Genomic DNA, 8,642 nt, shown 5'->3' on the forward strand with positions numbered 1-8,642 from the left:
ATGATCTTGAAGTTACTGGTTCTTTTAATATTTGTCTCCCTTTTGAGCAAAACCTGTCGCAGTTCACCAGCAAAACCACTACTGAGGTTCGATGAGGAAAATGGCAAGTTCACCGTCAGCGAGGATGCTCTGCGCGAGATACAGACGTTGAAAGGCCCCGTGAGAATTGTCGGAGCCATTGGCGACGCACGCGTTGGTAAGTCCACGAATTTGAACTTTATCAGGTATTTCCTTGAAGGATAGCGAAATCAAAGAGTTGAGAAAGTTTTTAACACGAGCGATGGCATGAGACCATGTACGACGGGAGTGTGGATGTCTGTGTCGCGTGATTCAAATGGCGACGGAAGCACGATTTTACTGGACACGGAAGGAACTAACTTAGGCGACGACGAAAACACAGATTTGCTCAGCATCTTCACCATGATGATGTCTTCCGGTTTGGCTCTCTTTGTCAGGGAAGGAGTGCAAAATCATAATGTACAGTTTTTGTACCGTGTTTCACGCTTGAGCGAACAGATTTGGAAAGATGATGCAGAGAGCATCAAGGCGTTTCCACGGCTACTGGTGATCATAAGAAATGCACTTGCACCATCCCCAGGTGAAACTTTGCAGAGTCAAGCTCAAGATTCTATACTTGATGGAAATTACGGAGAAACCATTGCAAAGCACTTTCCTCGAATTAACATTAAAGTTCGAGACATTCCCTTCGTGGACTCGAAACGATTGCGTAACTTAGAAAAATTTACGAGTGATGATTACGCAAATGTCGTATCCTCTCTAGCCTCTGATTTAAGAAGTTTTCCTTTAAAAAAGACAATTCATGGAGCAAACATGGACGGAGCAATGATCGCTTCTTTCGCTAAAAGGCTTGAGATTGCTCTCAATCAAAATTCATGGAGTGGATTTTCAAATGCATATACCGGCCTCGAAACGGAATTGTGCGACCGTTCTTACCAAAACATAATTGAACCTTTTCTGGGAAATAATTTGAATCACATGAAGAATAGGAGACAGCAAATTATCGATGAGTTCACCGAAAAATGTGCTCTGGGAACGGAAAGAACTAAAATCACAGATAAACTGGATGAAGTTATAGCCCAAAAAGAAGAAATGGCAGAAAGAGAGAGACGCCTTGATGAGGAACGAAGGAGAAAAGAAGAAGAGGAGACAATGGAAAGGGAAAGGGAGGAACAGCGGCGCAGAGAAGCACGTGAGAAAGAAAAGAGATTAGAGGAAGAGAGAAGGGCAAGAGCGAAAGCAGAGGAAGAACGAAGAATCAAAGAAGAAAAATTGCGTAGGGCTGAAGAAAAGAGAAGAAAGTTGGAAGAAGCTGTAGCTCGAAGACGGAAAAAGGGAAAGAAAAAGAAAGGAAACATAGCAAAAGCTTTTATTGGGGGTGCGGTCCTAGCTGGGATATTCAGCGACTCTCGACTGAAAGAAAACATCACAGTCGTGCCGCATTCAGATTTCGAGCAGATTGGAGTTCGTAGCTACAACTGGGTATGGTCCAAAGATGCCGTAGACCTTGGCATGAGTGGAACGGGGCATGGAGTTATCGCTCAGGAAGTGGAGGAAATGTATCCGTGGACCGTGGTTACAGGTCACGATGGGTACAAGAGAGTGGACTACGAAGCCTTGAAACAAATGGTAATGAAAAAAAAAAAAAACTGATTACTGTTTGATCTCGCAACGTTATGGAACTAATAGAAATCAAAAGTCTTATGAGTAACTGGACATTTATGTTTTTTCGGTATGACACGCAAAATACAGCGTAAAAATTTGAGACTTCCAAAATAATTTTACAGTTAAATAAAATTTTGGTGAGGGTATGTAACCTGATAACTCGTTTCTGTAACTTGATACAATCAATGTAATCTTTTTTGATTTTGAAGTGATAGACAATAGACATGTACTGAAGGCGAAACAAAACATTCTTTTTTGGGATGGGGGGAGAGAGGGGGGGTTCTTGATTAGCAAACTTATTGATCACCGTAAAGATAGATAAAATTTGCAACTGTCACTGTGTATTCTTTGGTCAGTAATTAAGAAGAAAATTGGTGTTTCATCATCTTTCCTGATTTTGTGATCATAAACGGCAGAAATAAACAAACAACGTAAATAAACGACGCTTAGAAAATGGCTCGTAAGGCGCTATAAGTGTAAAACTATTAGACGTCTAACTTGTTGCTACGGAATGAGTTGTTTCCAACGAAAGAGGTCAAACAGCTCCATGATTTTCGCCTTTTTGAGGTCATTAAGACTTGAAATGATTCGACGAATGAGAACAGTACACTACGGTAAACACTCGTTGCGTTTTTTCGGACCCTTTCTATGGGGAAAGTTAAGCTCTGCTGACCGTAAGAGATCAAGCTTAAACAGTTTTAAACAAAGCATTAACAAGAAAGACCCAACAGTTTTAGTTGACGAGTGTAAGAATTTCGACGTATATATTTGGTTTCTCCGTTTACTCTCACACACAAAAAAGACATACCAGGATGAGTATCGCAGAAAAAAAATATGCTTCTCTTTCAAGGTTTTACCGTATTTGTATCCACTGAATCGCCGAATTGAAGATTTTGTTATCAAGTTATATGGAATTTTTTTTTGAGTTTAAATTAGAAAATCACCAAATCTTTATCATGCAAACGTTAGGTGGGCTGATCATTTATGGCTACATGCGTTTGTTTAAAAGAGAAATGTGATTGTTTGTTTTACGATGTGGTCACTTGGGATGTGGATCGCGACGTTTCGACTGCATACTGCCAGCCTTCTTCAGACGATGAGGTCGACTGAGCACGCGTCACCCATATGCTGTTGTACTCAACAGCTGCGATTGGATCGTTTGAAGCGTTTGTTTTTTTCCTTTTCTTAACTTGCTTGAGAATCTGTTCTGATACGTTAACAGTTGAATATGAGGCGGGGGTAGTTGGATGCCAACAGTCATGTAGTTGAAGGTTTAAGTTTCAAAACATATACCCGAAATTATCCTTCTTCTGAACTCCGTTCTTGAGAGAAACAGATTTTGCTATATACACTGAGTTAGTTCGGTGTCGAATTGCAGTCAACTCTTTCCTAAGAGATCATCGTTGGAGCAGAAAAAACTGTTCGTTTTCAGGGAGGAGGTCACTTGACTTGAGAAAATCTTTACAAAGAGCGAAAAATTGATTGAAGAAGCTCGTGCACTCATCCTCGGGAAGAAGTTTTGAAAAAGAAAATTTAATTCAGATACGAGTCGGATATTTGCAAAGTGGTTGCAAAAGAGAAGGGTTTCTGTGATAGAGGGATCGTAGACAGAGAGAGTTGCATGACCGTTACTGAACTGACTGGAATTGAGTTTAAAAAATTTTGATTTAAAGAGTAAATGACGTCTTTAAATCTTTAGTGTGATTCTATTATTAGAATTTTTCGTCGCAGCTGCTCAGACCAATCCTGTGTCCAACCTGTCCGCCAGTTACACTGAGGTTTCGTGAGAAGTGCCTCCCCAAGAAGCTCCCATTGAAGACTTTGTTGTGCCATTCGTCACTTCATGTTTTCACTTCGTACATAGGATTCATAAAGGTCGTTGTTGTTGGCTTAAAGATTGGATTTTCAGCCTGTTTTTGAGACAAAAGGATAAGAAATGAATGCGAGAGCGATCTTTGCACTAATGAACACTACTTAAGCGGTAGTGAAAAGGAGGACTGACGGCATTTGAAACAACATAATGACTCTGATTCATTGGCTGACTGACTGACTCATCGACTACTCGACTGATGGACTGACCAACTGACTGACTGACTTAAGGAGTGACGCACTCTCGAAGAATGACTGACTGATTAACTGAATGATTGGCCGAATGACTGACTGACTAATTGATCGACTGATTGACTAACTGACTCACTAACTCACTAATGGAATCACCAGCTGAGCGGCTGACTGACTGACTTATTGACTGACTGACTATAGCCTGAAGATTATTCAATAAATTGACGGCAAACCATCGAAAGAACAAATGGAGAATTACATTGTTTCCATCGTCATTATGAAAATGAAATGATTTCTTTTTTTTTAAATAAAAGCAACAAATGTTTTGAAGAAAGTTCACAGACTTCTCAATGTGTTATGAAGACATACCATGGCACACTTTGCATTCTGTTGTTCCCATTTTGCAAATGCTTGCCGGTCTTGAAGATAGGAACAAAACCAAGCTCTAACGCGAGAAATGACATCTTTATAATCTCTTTACTCTCGCCAATACAAATAACCAACTCAGTTAGGACCGCGGTTTATCCGAGGCGAATAAGAATATTTAACTCGTTAAACATTACTGAGCTAGATATCTGAAGGAAGACAGTTCTTCTTCTCTGAGCCCTGTGCATAAGACAAACGCCTGTAGTCTCAGGAATGATTTACGACTTGTGGATTGGAAATTCACTAAGTAATCAGCGGAGTAATTGCTACTGATGTATTAAGTCGTACGACGAATATCGAGTAATTTCGATCTGAATGATTGGTTGACGAGCGGTAGCAATTTTTTCCTAGAAGGGTCGAATTAATTACCAAACTTTTGAACAATAATCATAGGAGATCAGCTGTTGACGGAAAATAGTCGTTTCACGCCGAATACTGCCCGTTAAACTTTTAACGAGAGCCCAACTGACGATATTCCCACCTGTATCGTTGCTAAAACCCTCCATATTAGCAAGAGAGCTAAGGCAACAGCGAAAACGGCTCCTTGCTTACGATTTTTAAGTGCTTGCAGACTAGATATCTATGGTTTGTATACCTACTGCACTACATGAAGGAATTTTTAGTTGCTGAATATGCGATTAATACAAAACCCTGTTGTCTAAGTTGATTGAAGTGATCAGTACAGATAAGTAGTGGCTGTTCCTTTTAATTGACAAATAAGATAGCAAGGTAGAGCTATTGGCTGGCTGCACTCTTCTGTTAGTTCTTTTCTCTCCTTTGAGCTGTTTGGCCTGGGATTTACACTTACAAATCTCGTTAGGCGCAACGGACGCACAAGTTCAGAAGTAAATATCACACAGAGCCAGTGAGAAAAGAAAAACCAGCAAACTGCTTAACTCTTCACACCCTAACATCAGTATGCAAGGTCTCCATACTGTTTTCTACACATTTCCTGAAGTGCTGACAAGGAGAAGTTGTTTAACAATCTAGAGCTGCTTGAGTTCAAGATCATTACCTTAGTCCCACGACCTTAATTTTTAATTGAGGCGTAATGCTGTTTGGGAGAAATTAAATGCGCATCACTCTTAAACGGTTAAAGTGCGGGAAGTCGTCATTGGTTTTAGTTTACATTTGATTGGTCGATAGGGTGGGGCGAGTTTTTTAGACAATTACAGACCGCAATGAAGCAAACCAGTGCAATACCCGGATCATCCTCGGCCCTTGATCAAAAATTACACTGATTACGAAGTTAAGAAATAAAAGCCAGTTTTTAAGACACTCAAACCTTCAATCAAAGTTCGTTTAGAATAGCTCGTTCATTTGACGACTACTAGTTGAAACACGAGATCTATGACAGCAAACTTTTAAAATACTTCTTAAAAACGTAACACTTCTTTTAAGAAGAAACCAAAACAAACATTAACACTTCTTATTATTCATTCAAAATATTTGGAAGAATTTTGTGTCTAACGAGGAAATGACGTCAAAAATCCAACCCTATACAGGTTAATGCACCGTTAACCGAGAAGACCTGGGGACGAGGTTGAGTTGTTGTCGTTGTGAAAACGGAAATGGCGGACACTTCACTCGTTTCAAGAGTAAGAACTACAGCTGGAACTGGGCGATATAATGGCTAAAAACATAGCAAAAACAGGAAGAAGACAACTCGGAGAGCGAAATCTGCTGTTTGGGGAATATTTACGGACCTGGACAGGTAAGCATGTTTTAGCTATGTTTTTAAACCAGGAATTATTTTGAAAGAATAATAACGCAATTAATGAATTCGGCTTTCGTAGGATGTGAAGAATTAAGCAGATCTCGGAGGGTGTTATCCATCTCGGCCTTTGGCCTCGGTGAATAACACCCTCCTTGATCTGCGTAATTCTTCATATCCTGCTCAGGCATCATTCAATAATTGATAATTAAACAAGCAGCTGACAACGATATTCTTTTCTTCTATTCTTTCATTTAGTTCAGTTCATGTTGTAATCAAGGTGATGGTTCTTATCAGGATAGTTGTAAATCATCTTATTTAGCATGTCATAACGCACCGCGAAGTACCCCTTGATTGTTGTGCTGCCTGTGCGATCACTCCGCAGTCCCTACCGCTCAGTCCAAATTTTTGTTTGGCAATTTCATTCCATTCCCAGCAAACTTCCCTAAGTCCAACTGCCCTGTATGGCGAGTGTGGCAAAGTTGTAACGTTTTCCTTCAATTCATGGTCGCTTAAAGCGCCGCCGATAACAACCCCAAGTCCCACGGATGCAATAAAATAAAAAACACCACTAATTTTTTTGCTTAGTTTTTTCTTGAGTAAAGCGATGGTCTGCATTTGTTCCAGTTGGAGTTATTTTAAGTTATTTTCCATAAGCTGAGCTTCTTCCTTTTCTCTTTTTACCCTCTCGATTTCAATATTTTTCCCTGACAAAACACGTTCAAACTCCCGGTTTTGCTCTTCGCTTTTCTTTTCAACAGCTATCCTCTTTTCCACCGCTTCTTTCGCTTTCAATTCCAGTTCCTCAGCTTTCCTCTTCTCACCAGCAAAGTGCTGTAGATCTTTCTGCACAGCGGAAATTTCGGTTTCCAACTCACACTCCATTGAAAAGTTCCTTAAAGCGTCTTCTATTCTTGCTTCTATTTCGTCTGCTGTTGGCAATGCAAAAAGTGGCTCAATTATTTTCACGCGGCTTCTCTTACAGATATTTTTCTCCAACGCAACATAATCATTCGCAAAGTCCAGCCACGAGTCCGCATTCATCGTATCATTTAGATAAATGGCCAATTCTACTAATCCTTGTCCGTCCATAAGATTTCCTCCTAGGGTCTTTTTGATGGGAAACGTTTTGAGTTTTTCAACCAGTCGCTTCATTTCTTGCCAGTAGTCACTCTTTCGTCATTTATTGAAATCTTTGAAAAGATCACGTTCCACTTGCGGAATCTGACTTACTGTAATTGGTTCCTCGGGAAGTGCTTTGCGATGGCTTTTCTCTCATCTTTCATGCTCTCCTGAAAAGAAGGTTCCACGATGCAATCCTTTGTGTAATCTTCGATTGTTTTGCCCCCGTCAGGATCACCCAGTGCACCTCTAATAACCACCTGAAGTTTGGGAAAGTTTTCGATAGTAATGTAAGGGAAAATCTCATCACTAAAGCGTGACATGTGAAAAAAAAAGTGTAGATTGTTGTTTTGAAACACCTCGCGGACAAAAACGTTCAGGCCAGAGGAAACCAAGGCTGTAAAGATGCTCAAATGAGTTGTAACGGCGTCATCGCCCAAATTTGTGCCTTCAACGTCAAGTAGCACAACGCTTCCTCCTTTCTTGTCTTGTGAATGGATGATGTTGCACCACACGTCACGCGTGACAGCTTTCAGTGTATCGCCTGTTTTGAAGATTTCTTCGACATGGCTGTGATTGACTTCGGACCATATGTGACTTATTACGTTGAGAGTGGTAGATTTTCCAATTCTAGCATCTCCCACAACAGCTATGACGCGAATCGGTCGTTGCAACTGCCACAGGTCTTCCAGAACAGCTTTGTTCAACTCGAAGATATCTTCTGTTTTGTTGTATTTGATGAGGATTCGAGTCGGTTTTTGTTGAGTAATTGAAGGGAAAAAAAGCGCGGGAAGAAATGTTACGACAGCGCAACCTTTTTTAATGTTGCAACTAAAAGACTACTTTCTCTCCAGTATCAATTCAGATAGTTAAATTTATTATCAGCCAATCATTCAATCAGCTTTTCTCAAGATTGTCCAAAATAGAACAATTTTGAATTAAAAATGCGTAGAGATTTAATTGTACTGAACATTATATTTTCATAAATATCACCATTTCATTAGTGCAAGTTGTTACTGATTTACTATGTTAATTACTAATTAAGCTCAATATACCTGTCACAGGACTTTCATATGGCTAAGGGTGAGTTTGACATGTTGTACTTATGTGCTAGGGGTGGGGGGGGGCTATAATATTTTCCTTTCATAAATCAACATCTCTTGAGGGGGGGGGGTGGGGTCAGAAAAACCCTGAGATGATCAGGGAGGGGTGGCTTCAAAAAAAAGAAAGGAAAAAATAAGGAAATCATTATAGCCCACCCTCTAGATAAATTATGAATGCTCCCTTACCTAAGTCCATCTCACTACCGAAGCGAAATGGACTGAACGGAAACTTCTCTAAATATATTCAATGCGCATGAGAGCAGGGGCTTTTTCCACATGATGATGACTGTGGGATTTTTCCCTCTCTAAGAACCTAGTCAAGCTGGCACATTCTAATTGGCTGTCTTGTCTTCGCTTCATTTACCCGGAAATTAAATTTTAAACATCTTTTTCTGTCATGTCGAAGTTAGTAAAGATCTATTATTATCACTTTGTCGAGCATTGTGGCGCATTTTTCGGGCTAAAACAGGGACCGCGCAGAGGGAGGGGCTGGGGAGGCTTTAGCCCCCCCCCCACTTTTTTGCAAGAATAAA

At 40.2% G+C, this 8,642-nt stretch overlaps 2 pseudogenes; one reads left to right on the forward strand and one right to left on the reverse strand.

Moving 5' to 3' along the window:
• Window positions 1-1,744, forward strand: LOC140938827 (uncharacterized; annotated as a pseudogene).
• Window positions 1,745-6,202: 4,458 nt separating this feature from the next.
• On the reverse strand, window positions 6,203-8,305 carry LOC140930371 (uncharacterized; annotated as a pseudogene).
• Between the last annotated feature and the right edge of the window lie 337 nt (window positions 8,306-8,642).

The sequence above is a fragment of the Porites lutea genome, chromosome 1 (assembly GCF_958299795.1).
Source record: "Porites lutea chromosome 1, jaPorLute2.1, whole genome shotgun sequence".
Taxonomy (NCBI): domain Eukaryota; kingdom Metazoa; phylum Cnidaria; class Anthozoa; order Scleractinia; family Poritidae; genus Porites; species Porites lutea.